Source organism: Cupressus sempervirens, chromosome 5, assembly GCF_028749045.1.
Source record: "Cupressus sempervirens isolate cs-2001-9-10 chromosome 5, ASM2874904v1, whole genome shotgun sequence".
In the NCBI taxonomy this organism is placed as follows: domain Eukaryota; kingdom Viridiplantae; phylum Streptophyta; class Pinopsida; order Cupressales; family Cupressaceae; genus Cupressus; species Cupressus sempervirens.
In genome coordinates this window covers 636,131,834-636,148,294 of record NC_143122.1, presented here as the reverse complement: position 1 = coordinate 636,148,294, position 16,461 = coordinate 636,131,834, and positions in this window count along the sequence as shown.

The following is a 16,461-nucleotide window of genomic DNA, read 5'->3' as shown; positions in this document are numbered from 1 at the left end:
GCTTGTGTAAATAAAATGGCTGAGCTACCGTAGTTGGGTTTGTAGATAGAGGTGGGAAGTTTAGATTGGTTACTTGTAAATACTGAAAAGTTTGATGGATTCAAGATTCCAGCTAATATAGAAAACGGATATGTCATTCACCAATATTGTTTATGCCATTCACAGAGGTGATATATAGAAGGTGCAAGCGGTTGGAAAGATGAAATCAATATACAGATCTCCCAGATCATCAAAAGATCTGTTGAGAAATATAACTATATAGGATCTGAAATCTCAGAATAAATATGGTTGGTGTTCAAGATTGATCTGATATTCACATTGATTGATCATTGAGCAATTTTCAATTTGAAAAACAACTAATGGTATCTGGTTTGTGTATGAATGGACAGGTTTGGGCTGAAATGCCCACCTATAATAGCCTATCGGCTAACTATAAAATGTGCACTGCAGAAAGTAATTTAATATTAATTTTTGTTTATGTGGTCATTGAAATGCAGATTAGAGTGGTCTTATCAATCTATAGAATCGACTCAAAGCGATCAACAAAGGAATAAGTCTTAGAAGAAGAAAAAATAATTGTTCATGTCAAACTATCTTTCATTATAAAAATTACATTCTAATTAGAAATTTTTTTGGAGTTGTTTTATATGCATGTGGCTATGTTTTTGTCACTTTAATTCCAACCATTTTTGAAGGAAGAGTTAGTGATCAAGCCAGTTTGTCCTATTATTTTACCGATGGTTAAGGTTAGCAATTGTTTGTTGAAATCATGATTGAGAAACTCTCTTAGAACTTGATGATTTAATAATAGATTTAGATTTCAACTAGCTTTTGAAAATAACTTTTATAAATTAGTAGTACATTTATACACATATAAGATCTCTAATTTTTGGAAATCTAATAAAAATGAATTTTCTCTTTAAGCAAAGGGTTTTTTTGTTTTTCTTTTTGTTTTTTCTGAAGACCTTGTTTTGGTGTTAAGTTGTTTGCCTAAGGGAATCATGCTCTCTTGGTCAACCCTAAACAATATCCTTAACTTCTCAGTGTGCATCTTGCATGGGTTCTTCTCCCCAAATCATTAGCTTCATTTTTGAGAGAATTCTTACTCTGAGGCCATTGGAAATTCTAATGGTCATTTCCTAAAAGTAGATGAGGCTACATAAGTTATAGGCCTCTCTATGTTCACTAGCATTCTGGTGGACATTATCTCCACATCCCTTCTAGGTGATGTAGTTCTCATGCTTGGGAATAGGTGTTAGATTCGATGTCTAGATTATGAGTCTCCAGTTTTGATGTTAATAGTGGTGTACTTGTCATTTGGTTATTAGTTATTCTCTCACATGTCATAAAGGTGATGCCACTTTGTGAAAGGTTACAAATGATGATCATTTGACTATAATGGTCTCTAATTCTTCCTCTGATAATTTTTCCCAAGTTGGTGACTCTTCGCAAAGTAATGCTCATGTCATTTTGATAGACCAAGTAAACCCAACTCCACCTATGTCTAGTAGTGTAGTCCACTCTATCACGCAAACCCTCCTCTAATGTTTTTTCTTATTTTTCTCCAACCTTTGGTTGTGGAGGCACAACATTGTCAAAACTTTGTTAAAGGATCAAGACACAAAATAGAAAAGAGACAAAGCAAACCACTAGCCACTAAAGGAGATTGGTTTAGTTTTGTTGATATACTTACAACAATTTGTACTATTGTAAACATCCTTTAGTTAATGTCAAGGCTTCGAAAACAACTTTCTATTGGTGATTGCACATCAAATCAATAGTTTAGTGCTTCCTTCCTTGGTGAAGATTAATCTTAACAATGATGTACAATAATATACCTTCAAACTATAGACTTGCAACAATTTTTGCCTATTTTAAGAATACCTTTGATCCATATTTTCTTATACTTGCAACAATTATTAAATGTTGCAAGTCTCCTTTGGCCGGCATCAAATACTTCTGAAACAACTTATTAGTTGTTGGACATCAAATCAACATTTGATTGCTTCCGTTTTGGTGAAAAATCCTAGCAGTGATCTTCCGCAATATTCCTTCAAACTAATACTTTGATTCAATGTCAAATCACTTCCAAAACAATACTTTGATTCAACGTCAAACCACTTCCAAAACAACTTTTTATTGGTGGTTGGGCATCAAATTAACAATTGGTTGCTTCCTTATTTGGTGAATAATCCTAGCAATGACCTCCAACAATATTCTTCCAACTAATACTTTAAGTCTTTCTTATGTGATTTTCAACAATATTCTTCAATCTCCTTTCACATACCCATTGAAGGATTGCAACGGCTTCCAATCCTCACTTGTGCTCTCATAACATATTAAATGTGAACAAAATAATAATAATCATATAATTTGTCATATATCGGACTAATGATCTATGATGTATAGGACATAGGAAATGTCTCATAACAAATTATTAGCCTATATATTAATCTAAAAAATCAAGTGATTAATAATAATTTATTATGAGACCTCTCACATAAACACTAATTACTTACATGATATACCAATGCCAATCATTTCTAGAGCCTTCATTCACGAATTGTTGAAAACTTTGGTTCTTATGTACTTCTTGGAGAACCTTTCAGATATGAATGATACAACTATTGATCATCCTCTATTATTTATGTTGCTAATTTTAGACCTCTCTATTATGCATACTACTTCAGATTTTAGAGACACTTATTTGAATGTTATCCATTAATCATTATAGAAAGATTATATATGGCCTACATATCTAGAGAATATGCTAATATTTCATATGTTGCTCTTCTCTATGCCAACTACAGGACCATCGTGATTGGGCAACCTTTACCAAGCTCTAGGCCACAGTCTTGAATACTATCTTGTCTAGATACCTCGATAGGGGACGGCACCATGCTAGAGGACAAGTTGGGGTTTGTACTGATTATCAAACTATGTATCACATCTTGATGTTGCAGGCTTTCATTGAGGAGGCTCGACATCATGTTGTGAAAGTCTATTGTTGTTTTGTAGACTTTCGTAAGGCCTTTGACTCTGTTCCCCACAAAGCACTTTTCCAAAGGCTTAGAGACATTGGTATTTCAAACATTCTTTTGAGAATGATAGTGAGATTTTATGAGATAGCGGTGGATAGATTTTGAACTTTAGAGGGTTTCTTTGATCCAATTCATAGTACCATTGAGGTGAAGCAATGTTGCCCTCTCTCCTCCACTTTATTCAATATATACATTGATGAGCTTTAGACCTTTCTCGAGGAGACCTCGCTCCTTGGAGATGGTTGCTACTTACACTAGGTTTTTATCTCGATTCTTCTCTTTGTTGATGATGTGGTTCTCCTTGCCTCCTCTCCCAAGGGGATCCAAAGACTTATTGATGGATTGGCCTCTTTTTGTGTCCATCACCAGCTCATCGTGAACATGGGAAAGACTCAGGTCATGGTCTTCAATTGCTTGCAGACCTCTCATCTCCATTTCACCTATCAAGATCATGAGATTGAGATTGTCTCATCATACACTTACCTTGGGGTTAAGTTCTCTGCCCCAGGTTCAACATGAGGCCAACTTGCCTACCTAGGGTTTCCAAGGGGATGGGCTCCCTTGCCCTATTGGAGAGACAATGCTTTCAGCATCACTTTTAGGATACTGAGTCCAAGTTATCACTTTTGGACTCTTTGGTCAAACTGACAATTCTTTACAGCTCAGTGGTTTGGGGACCTTTGCTTTTGGACTCTGATTGGGCATCATTCGAGCAGGTCTGGACCCTTCTCCTCTGTTAGATCATCAGATGTCACTGGTACACCCCACACAATATTATCTTGGTTGATTTTAGGGCACAACCCTTCAGACTTAGTGTTATCTTCGATTTGATCTAGTTTCTCCACCACCTCAGGGGCTTTGCTGACTTCATGAATGGTCGTCGTAGATACTCCTACCTCACCTATTGCTCTTTCATTGATAACACTAGCTCCAATTTGAGACCCAAAGCTCGTGGTTGGTATGCCCAAGCTGCTGCCTTACTTAGCTAGATAGGGATTGATAGTGATTGTCTCTCTCCATACCATTTCTTACTAGATGCTCCTTCTCATGTGTTCCCCTCACAGGGTGAGTTGAATGGGCATGTTAGACTTGACATTTATAGAAACTACACCACCACGACCTAGGTTAACCCACACGAGGGTATGCGCCCACAAATGGCCTTCTACTTGGAGCATTTTCTTGAGATCCATGAAGGGATTATTGTGCGCTTTTTCTACTTGAGCTAGCATTGGAGCCACGTCCTTCATATCTCTCTGGGGTCCTTTAGAGTGGGTTCACACAGGTTGTGTTGCCAGACCAATCACCACTTGGTCAGAGACGATCAGATCTTTCGTCTTTGTACTCTATATGAGATGGAGAACGAAATCCATTTCATCTTTAGATGTCCCATATACTATGAGATCAAAGGAATGTTTCACTACCTATTCAGAGACTACAAATATTTGTTGGCCTTCTTCAACTACCCTAACCAATGGTGTTTAGCCCTCTACCTCCGTGAGAGTTCGCAACTCCATGACCACACTTTACAACTCACATTTCCTAAGAATCAGGCCTCGAATCAGCTCATCATTTCCTTCTTTCCCCCTTGTCACCCTCCAGGGGCAGCAAGCGACTATCAAGTACACCCACATCGGGACACATTAGATCTATTCGACCACGTCACAAATTCATCATGTAACACCCCGCCAAGGGATCCAAAAGAATTAACCTAAAGTTTTACTAGGTTTGTCAAACAATTTTTTTTTTAAATCATGAGAGATAAACTATTCACATCAAACACATCCATCCATCAATAAAGATATAAAAAGCATCGTAAAAGATATCCATCCATCATAAAACACATCTAATCTAAGTGTGCGGTTCCTCCCAACCGTCAATAGCATCATTAGACCATCATGGGCCCTAGTCATCCCTCCGATCGTAACATCCCAAGTCACCGAAGAGATCATCGGCATTATCATAGTAGGGATGTCACTCCTAAAATATACTACAACATATGAAGAAAGAAATCTAACATGCAAGAAATAAAGTATAAGATGATCCTATAAAATAGATAACATCATCTATCACATGCTAACCATCAATATAAAGAAACATACCAATAAATAACATCCATCGTTATAATCCATGAACAAAATGAAGGTAAATGCCAACAAAGAAAGCATTGGAGGAGATAGTCTCAAGTCCCAAATAGGATATCGAATCACATAACACAAGTACTCTTTTAAGTTCAAGAATCCTAAAAGTATGCTAACTCAAAGGTTCCAACACACACATCGACATCGAATCCCAAAGGCACAACAATGACATGTAGGAAACCTACTATGTAAGCAGGAAAGTGTCATCGCACGAATCATGCTAGAGTTACCCTGGTAGTCTCTCAATAGACCCTGGCCCCCTAGTGATCCCTATGCGGCCACTAGTATCCTCTCGTACTGACGAGGCATACTACGGAATGCAAGGTCGTAACCAAGCATTCTCTCTACTCCCGTCCTAGTCTGTACTAGCACTCGAAGCATGGGCAAGAACATACAGTTATCTTATTAGGTTCATCTTAATCCCCATTTAGTGTAAATGTTTTCACTTATTAAACCAACTTACAATGAGTTACCTTGGCAGCCACTTAGGGCCCCAACCCCCATTGCAAGCCACTTCTCGACACTACAAGTAGATAACCTACCCTAGGCTCATGGAATCATAAATCACAAAATCACCTCAGTCCTATACAAGCGACTAGAAAAATACCAAAAGATAATCCACAATAAGAACATCAAATCTCCATTAGCAACTAAAAAGCATCCATTGATAATCATGACCACAATAGTTCTCTATTGGCAACTGAAGGTATCAATGATAATCACAATATCCATCGGTCCTCATCGAGCAACCGTATAGTATTCTAAAATAAATCTCAATACCCATATCAATGATAAATCACAACATCCATCGGTTCTCAACAAGCAACCAAAAAGTCATCTCAAAGAAAATAATGATCAAAGACTCCAAAATGGTCAAGTCAAACATGTCACAACATGACATCATCAAGAATTAAATCAAACACTTCAGTCCCATCAAGGCAACTAGAAAGTAACCCGAGTATAACTGATCGATGACTCAAAAATGGTTAAGTCAAGTATCTCAAATACATACACCTCAGCTTCACAAAAGAAGACTGGAAAGCAATAACAATCAGTAAATACAACATCTCATAGAGCATGCCATCAGATTACCATGGTTGGGTCTTAAAAGATTGAGATCAAATAACATCAGCATGACATCACATCTCATAACCCCTGAGCCTTTAGTAGACATCCTAATTGGTCAACACTCTAGGACCACCCAAACCCCAAACATAGATAGCATAAAGAACAAGATACAAAAACATATCTTGATTTGCTTTAGACGTCACATGGTGATGCTAAGTATAAGGTTTTAGTTTTGGTTTCAGGTATATCTCAAGTGTATAAGATTTATCATTTGACCTACAAGTCAACCCGTTTGTTCCCTCGATAGCATTATCCTTCCATTATTTAAAATAATATTCTAAGAATAACTAAAGGATAAATATTTACTCATTAAACTAATCTTCATTGACCCTTAATTAAATTATTCGCCTTATTTTGCTAAGATCCATGTTACTAATTGAATAACTCTTCCTTAATGTTACTTCAACTTCTCAACATAATCAAAGGATCATTATTCGTTTAAATTATAAGAAAGCCAGTTATCAATCTTCGAATAAGAAGATTATAACTTTATTAAAAAAGATCAACAAAATTAAATAATCTTAAAACTTACTTTGAACGCCATGCTTTATTAATTAATCTTAATTAAATCATATAATTAAATCAATTAATAATGAAAATAGGTACACAATCCATGACTCTTTATCATTCTAATAATACTTAATTAAAACTCAATTAAATATTACTAAAATTTAAGTCTCTTAATTTTAATCGTTATAATAATTAAATCATCACTAATATCTAAAGCCATCATTCAAGTCACTAGGGTAAGACTTATCAACCTCAATGTACATACTTTAAGACTTCCTTTTAACACTCCAAGATAATCATCTACAATTTCCTAATATACTCCTTGATTAAATATTTTGCAAAGATATAATAATTCCAAATTTGAGTTAACAACTCCCTTTATTGATTAACCTAAGTTAATTCTCATTTAATTAAGTTAATGAATAAACATGTAACTCACAATTTACGATCAGATTATTATATTAATAACTCCATTAAGACTTGATGAAATATTATCAAAATTTGAAGCACTTAATGGAATTATTGATAATAATAATTTTCGTTTAAACATTAGAAGAATTGTCTAAATATAATTACACAAACAATACAACGAACATTATTAATAATGGTATCACTAAGAATAATTATTAATAATGTTAATGTTGATTAACAATGTATCTATATTATTAATTTTAATAATAATAATTAACAACATACGTTGTTATTATAAAAGAGCATGTATTAGAACCTTAATTCAGACTCGAATTGCACAATTTAATCCGAGCTTAGCAAAAGGGTTTAAGCGATATTAAAATCACTGTCACATGTTTGTGACAGGCCGTGCGGCAATTCGCAAGCCCGTCGTGGGTACCTTGCAACTGTAGTCTTCGTCGGCACAATAAAAGTTTATTACATAATATAAAAAGCTTAACAACTGATTTCTTTTAGATTCATATTCAACATGATACTTTACATTGTATACATTGAAACTTAATGAGATCAAAATGCAAATTGTAACCCTTACCTACCTGTGCATTTAGATAAAGGGCCATGCGACAGTACATCATGTACAGGCATGGCTCTGTGTTTACCACAGAGCAGGCATGCACTTTCACCGCCGATGGAGTTGATAAAGATGGGGCAATTAAAAGAATTTTTATGCGATTTAGTATCGCTAGCAATTGAAGTCCCATGCAATTTAAATCGTTGCAACTAATGATGAGGCCATGCGGCCCCTACTGCAGTACCCTACAGTTACAGGGCCTGCGACAGCAAGTACGCGGTACCTATTATCGTAGTACTTGCGATCGCAGGGTACTGCGATAGGGGCCGCATAGCCTCATCATTCAAGCGAGGTATGGTGATAATACCGCCCATCTATGATATATATATTTTTATAAATTTTCTTTTCATTAAATAAAACGTTTTGTATATATAACACTATTTCAATTTCACCTTAACTTGAATGATTACTTTTATATATATATATATATATATATATATATATATATATATATATATATATATATATATATATATATATATGTATGTATGTATGTATGTATGTATGTATGTATGTATGTATGTATATGTATGTGTATATATATATATATGTATATATATGTATATATATATATATATATATATATACACATATATATATATATATGTATATATATATATATCTATATATATGTATATATATATATATATATATGTATATATATATATATATATATATATATATATATATATATGTATGTATGTATGTATATATATATGTATATGTATATATATATGTGTATATATATATGTGTATATATATATGTATATATATATATATATATATGCTCATGGACATTTTCAATATGGTTTTATTTAAATAAAACCTCCTTACAATATTAAAAGTTGAAATATATATATATCATATTGTTATAAATATAAATGTGATGGAATGACTACGATTAACTATTCAGAATTTTAACTTAGAATTCTCCATTTAAAATACAAACCCTTGTCTAATTAAATCTTTGATTTTATTACAATTCGAACCCAAACCCGATTTAGAACTAATTTCTTTCTTAATTGGAACTAGGGTTTTCTAATTGAATTCCCTACTGATTTATTCGCATGCACATGGAATTAGCATGCTTATCTAAAATTCTAATCACAAAATTGAAGATTCGATCACAGAGAATATTTAGACACACACACATAACAGAGACGAAGAAGACAGGAATGAGGAAGAGCAAAATGGAATATGTGAAAGTTATGAGTGTCTACGTGGACACTAATGCTAATTTTCTATTCTCAGAATCTGTAGAGAGACTCTTCCTCCTCCAACCTTCACAATTCCTCCAAGATCCGAACCAACCGCCCAAGTGACTAGGAGTGCTTGTAGAAGCATATGAGGATGTAGAAGCCTATGAGCCTATCGAAGCATATGAGCTTGTAGAAGCATATGAGGATGTAGAAGCCTATGAGCCTATCGAACCATATGAGCTTGTAGAAGCATATGAGCTTGTAAAAGCCTATGAGGATGTCTATACACACTAAGAGAGCCTATATATAAAGGCCTCTAAGATGCATCTAGAATGTGTATAGAAAGAACTAGAGGATAAGCATGACAACTAAGCACATATCTTCCACAATAAGAAGATAAACATGATGAGGTGTCTAGAATGTTGTAGAAACCATATGCTCAAATAATGTGCTAACTCCTAAGTGTAGACAATACGTGCATAATTAGAGTGCAAACTCTTGTGTTGTCAATATGACAACTCCCAAGAGCTCACATACTCCTATGTGAATAAATATTAAAATAATGTACATTAATTTATTTAATATTCACTTGACTCCTTTTAAAATTAATTTTATAATTTTAAATCTCATGCACTCACTTTATTAAATCCACTTGTTTTATCTTAATATATTTTAATCACATGCACGCATCATGTGATCTAGAATCTTTTAATAATTTTAATATCTTTTTCCATTTTTAAATTTATTTTTTTGAAATTTAATTAATAAAATATTTATTAACTTAAATATTAATATTATTTAGCATTTATTTAAAAATGAACTCTAGATATATTATTATTAAATTAAATTAATATTATCACATTCCAAATCTAAACTTATAACTTTTATCTTCAAATTTAATTCTTTTTATTTAATTAATTTTCCAATTAATTAAATAAAATAAAATATTAAAATATCATTTTAATTTTCATTTAATTAAATCATTAATTAAATCTTTTAATTAGACTTAATTAATAGAAAAACACACCGAAGACTCAAAAAAAAAACGAAAACCCATCATAGCAAAACACATATAAAATCAGACCAAGGGTTAATATCATGAATTCCGTCATCCGACGCATTCGGAGGGTACTCGACTTAGATATTTGTCCTAATTTTCAATTAGGACAAATGGCTTAAAGGGTTGGGATTTGGACTTGAGAATTTATCTCCCCTCTATTACTATTGAGATAATGTGATAGGGTACGCTCATCCTGGCAATTCAAGGAAGTCAATACCCAGTACCTACAACCTGCATAAAATTTACGCATGTACATACACAATATATATATACTAAACTAAAAGGCAATGGTAGGAAATGGTGCATCGTGTAGATCTCAACTAACAGGTGACTACGACTCCCTTAACCACATCAGAAACACCATACAAAAAGAAAACACGCACACCATACACATGCAAGTATGGGGTAAGTATCCCTAAGAAAACACATATGACAATAAATCATCTAACTAATCATCATTAATAACTGCAAACACTGTAATAATCATCATGCATACATGAAATATAAAGTACCAAGTAATCTCATCATATAATAAGTTTAATCTGAAACAATATATGATAATTCTCAAAGTAATACTACTAACCATCAAACATAAAACTGGCCTAAAAGCATTTGGCAATGACAGCAAAATGCAAACTAGGGCAGGCACTACACATCAGGCAACGACATTCTACTCCCAGTGATACTTGGATTCAGGCTCAGGCTCCCGGTCTCCCTAGATCCCTCAATGATGGATTTCTCTGTACCTAGAAAGGATATCTAGTCCTCCTCTCCTCTGTTCATTGTCATTTCCTCTCTTTGTTTTTTCTATTGCTCTTCCTTTTTCGAACACCATTTGGTGCTTCCACTGGTTTCTTTTCTGCCCTATTGTATCCTCCAGTCCCTTAGACCCTTCGTTGGTCTTTTGTTGGACATTAATATCATTATCTTATCTTATCTTCTTTTAGAGCTTCCTAATATTCTTTGTAGAGGGGTTCTTCTTCATGTCTATAAGATGCACTTTATTGGAATATATAATTTCTATGGACTTTCTTTTAGCATTAGTTTGCTTGTTGGAATCATAAAATGTTTAAATTTTGTCATACTAGAATTAGCCAACATAGAAAGTTCTAAATTTGGAAAATAGTTTTTGGAAGATGAAAGAAGATGCATTAAAAAAAAGTGCAAAGAATTTTAACTCGAAATTGAAGACTCTTAGATAACTTTTTAACTATATTCATTTCTTCTCCCTTCCCAATTATTCTATCAACCTCTCCTCCCTCATCTTGTTCTTCAACATTTTAATCAATTTCCTCAGCAAGCATAACAGTGAAGGCACAGCAATGCAGTTGATACAAAATTGAAAAACTTGGTCAAATCCCCCTTTCAAATAAGAACAATTCTCCTCTATTCGGATGAGCCTTCCTCATTGGAACTACTCTCATCAAATACACTATAGAGCACACTATCCTTGCCTACGTATTTTTCTTTGTACTTCCTAAAATAAAATTTCTCTCCAATCTATTGCATGCATGCTAACTCTTTCCATGTGATGATAATTGATAAGAAAGGCTACCTATGGTGATAATTGATAAGAAAAACTACCTACTTCGTCAGTTGTTTTGAGAAACAAAGATTTCTTAGTGGAGACGAAAGCTTCCACAATGTGGACAAACAAATAGCAAATAGACCTAACAATTTTTAAATATTATTTATCAGAATGTGAAATTGGAATATTAGTTTTCTAATTCCACCTTTTGAGGATAAAAAATAAAATTTCAAAAATCCTATATGCCCAAATAGACAGTACACCACAACTTCTTGGGTTAACCCACACGAGGGTCTGCCTAACAATGGCCTTCTACTTAGATAAGATAAGATAGATAAGATAATTCTATCAATATCCAACAAAAAACCACAACGTGGGTCTATGAGACTGGAAGCTTACACCAAGAAGAAAGCAGACAAATGGAGCACCAAATGGTGTCCAAAAAAGAACAAGTACAACAAAAGAAGAAGAAAGCAGGAGACATCATGGAAAAGATTAGGTATCTATCCTCACAGGGAAAAAGTCCAATAGCAACTAATCTGTGCGGCTACCAGAGGCCCTATGATGAAGCTGAGTGCTACGAGAGGAGTGTCGCTGGTGAAGAGATACCCTACAGGGTCTCAGAGATCTAGAATGGCCCGTGTTAGGGAAACCTCGAGCAGAAGCATTTTCTTGAGATCCAAGAGGGGATTATTGTGTGCCCTTTCTAGTTGAGTTGGTGTTAGAGCCACACCCTTCATATCTCCCTAGGGTCCTTCAGAGTGGGTTCAAACAGGCTGCATTGCCAGCCCAATCACCACTTGGTTAGAGATGATCAGATCTGTCACTTTTATTTGAGATGGAGACCAAGATCCATTTCATCTTTAGATGTGCCATCTACTATGAGACCAGAGCCAAGTTTTATTGCCTATTCAAATACTGCAGATCTCTCTCAACCTTCTTCAACTACCTTGACCAGCGATGTTTAGCCCTCTACCTCCGTGAGACTTCGCAACTCCGTGACCACACTTTATAACTCACGTTTCCTCAGAGCTTGGCCTCGGATCAACTCATCACCACCTTCTTTGCCCCCTTGTCACCCTCTAGAGGCAAGAAGCAACTGTCAAATACACATGCATTGGGACACACCAGATGTGTTTGATCATGTCACGGATTAATCAGGCAGCGACATTCTACTCCAAGTGCTACTCAGATTTGGGCTCAGGCTCCTGGTCTCCTTAGGTCTTGTCCCTCAGTGATGGATTTCTTTGTACCAAGAAAGGATATCTAGTCCTTTTCTCATCTATTCATTCTCGTTTCCTCTCTTTGTTTTGTTGCTCGTTCTTTTTTGAACACTGTTTGGTGCTCCCGTTGGGTTGCTTTTCTGCCTTGTTGTATCTTCCAGTCCCTTGGACCCTTTATTGGTCTTTTGTCAGACATTAATATCATTATCTTATCTATTCTATATCTGTTTTATAAAAACAAAAACAAATTTAAATATTTAAATATTTAAATAGTTCAATTCCAACAACTGAACATTGCCTTAAGAGCTTCTTAATTTTCTTTGCAGGGAGGTTCTTCATGTCTACAAGATCCACTATATTGGAAAGAATAATTTCTATGAACTCATCTCTGTTTGAAAAATGTCTCATGTCAATTTTAGTCGTTTCTCATTCTAAATTCTCAAGCATAACATAACATTGACATCAATATACAATTACCTTTTAGATTAGTTGACAGCTCAAGTTGGCCTAGTGGTGATGAACTTATGCTCTTGAAAGAGAGGCTCCCAAGCGCAAATCACACAAAGAGGTGGAATGCATGTCAACATTTTTAGCACAATTAGAGGTGCCTCACAAAAGGAGTACGCAGAAGTGCTTATAATAAATAAATTCATAATATGATGGGTATGACATTCTTTTTTTATTGTATTTAATATGCAAATATTATCTCTGTTACCAATTTTTCTAAATAAATATTAAAATCAAAATATATTACACTTCCAAGTGAAGGTGTGCAACATTGTAGCTAAAATAATGCATCTAAATATTAGTGCACCAAATCATTTTTATCTATAAATTGATACAAAAATAATAATAATAAATAACTAGTACATTGTGCTTGAAATCGCGATCATTATGATATTAGTACACCTCGAATATCCTACATCCATACATGCAATCTTGTTCCACATACTCCTAGGTCAATCCATCATAGTACCATGCATCACACAAATTTGCATATTAAGATTTCATCTACAAAGAGAATTCAATCGAAAACTTAAAAAACCTATGAATACACTGGGCAGGAACCTTGCTATGCTTTCTTCCCTAATTCTCTTGTTTGAAGATTTTTTGCCAATATGTTCTAATTAAGAATTGGAGTAACACAACCTGTAATCTAAGAAAAATGCTAATAGTTTTAGATTAAGGTAAAAGCAGGTTTTGAAGGGGCCCCGAAACCCATTACATCAAAGAGAAAGATAAACCATTAAGCACAACCAGGTTTTAAAAGGACCTGAAACCAGCAGATATGACCAGTAAAATTAACCAAAAACTCTGGAATCTGAAAGGACAAACAGACTGGAGCAAAGCAGCCAGGAAGGCTATCCAAACCAGAGACAAGACCATAACACCAACCCAGAAGAACCAGTCAGCATAAGGGAACAAAAGATTATCCTTTTAAAATGAGGTTACCCTTACGCGACCGAAGGGTCATATCTAAAGGGGGAGCAGAAGGCTTAGCCTTCTTCCCTTTAACCGCAATCCAACCGTCCTCAAACTTCGCTGCCTCGGTCACCCAATCCTCAGAGGACAAAGACCCGTGGAACCCAGGGGACGTAGAGGCCTCAGCAAACACCCTATGAGAGACAGACGACAACTGACCCCTAGGAGGGTCAACCGAAGCAGGGGGAGAGACCAAATCCTTAACCACCAGCTTGGAAAGAACGTTGCCCACAGCCATAGAATCCACAGGATGAGACGCCAAAGCAACCTCTGCAACCACCGGCACAAAAGGAACACTAGCCTCAACCTCTGAAACCGCAGGAGCAACCGAAGATTGTTTCACCGTATAATGCTCAGAGGAGGCCCCAGTCCACCAAGAGGGGGAACGCATGGATTTGGATTTCCCAGCTACACAACGAGCAGCAACGTGACTCGTCAAGTGGCATTTCCTGCAACGAAAAGGGATTCCCTTGAAATCCAACATTTGAGACCAAGACCCCCTCGGGGAATCCAAACAGACCACCTCAGGAAAACCTTCAGAAACATCCAAGTCAACAAGGAAGCGAGCACAGGTCGAGTGGAAAATATCCGAAGTGTCAACATCCACATATAAGAAATCCCCAATAGCGTTCCCAATAGATTCAAAAACTGAATCCTGCCAAAGATGAATCGGAAGATTAGGGAGCCGAATCCAGATAGGGTACTTATTAAAGGATTCCGAGAGAGGATCAAAATCCATATGCCACGGTTTGGCCATAAGTGAAAATCTGCCCTGCCAAGAGAAATTATTGTGACATAAAATAATCTTCCTGTCATTAGAATCTTGAAACTTAGCTATAAAAAAACCTTTAGCACATGGAAAAATGCTAATAGTTACTGAGGACCAACATAACAATATGACTTTTCCTAGAGACTTAATTTTTCAAAAGCAGTTCCATGAATCTATTGATTCTCATGTAAGGAAAGACTTGCCTTTGGAGAACATGTATAATCTAGTTCCTGTGCAATGTGGTTTGTGAAAAGGTCGTGCTTAAGATTGCAACTCATTTAAAGGATATATTCAACTGCGCTACTTGTGAAGGTTTCCCATTAGATTGGACTACTAGTGTGGTTATCCCACTTTTTAAGAGCGATGATATAAACAATTCATAAAGCTACCACACTATTATGGTTAAACCACTTCTCGAATAACTTTTTCCAAGCATCATTGAATGTAGAATCAGCAAATGGGCTAAAAGTAAAGGTAAAAGAGCAAGAGGGCAGGTAGGTTTCAGACCCAAACACTCCATGGACCATTGCATCACCCTTCGGCACATAATAGAGAAAGTGGTGGACAGTCGAGGGGAAGAAGCTTATTATTGTTTTGTTGACTTCAAGAAAGCCTTTGACACGGTACCTAGAGACAAGTTGTGGAACAAAATGAAAGAAATAGCATCCCAAATGAATATAGAGCAACAATACATAGATTATATGACAAAGTCAGAGCCAAAATCAAAACTAGTGATGGTATGTTTGGATGTGTTGGGAGCGATGTTGGTGTTAAACAAGGATGCCCTTTATCCCCTACCTTGTTTAGGCTATACATCGATAAACTGAAAAATTGGTTAAATAACACGGAGGGGGAGGGTGTTCAATTGGCAGAGTATGTGGTGAAGCTGCTTTTGCACGCATATGACCTTATTTTGATAGCAAAAACTGCTCAAGGATTAAGAGATGATTTAGGGACCTTAGAAATTTTTTGTCGAGATGCAAGTGAATATTTCCAAAACCAAAGTCATGATTTTCTCTCTAAAGAGAAAAGAAGAGAATACTACATTCCTTTTCGAAGACAGCCCATTGGAAATCATGAAATAATACAATATCTTTGGATTGACTTTCATCATAAACTCAGTTGGGAGACATGTATAGTGAAAGGATACAAGGGGTTGGAAAGTTTCATTTCAACTTCAGAATGGATGCAGGACACCGAAACTATGGGATTGGAAAACTAAGAAGACTCTCTTCGGTTTGCTAGTCACACCGGTGGTTCTTTATGGTTGCAAGGTGCGGGGTCAACATATCAAACTGTGGATGGAGGCAAATAAAAAGAATTCAAAAACACTTAATCACA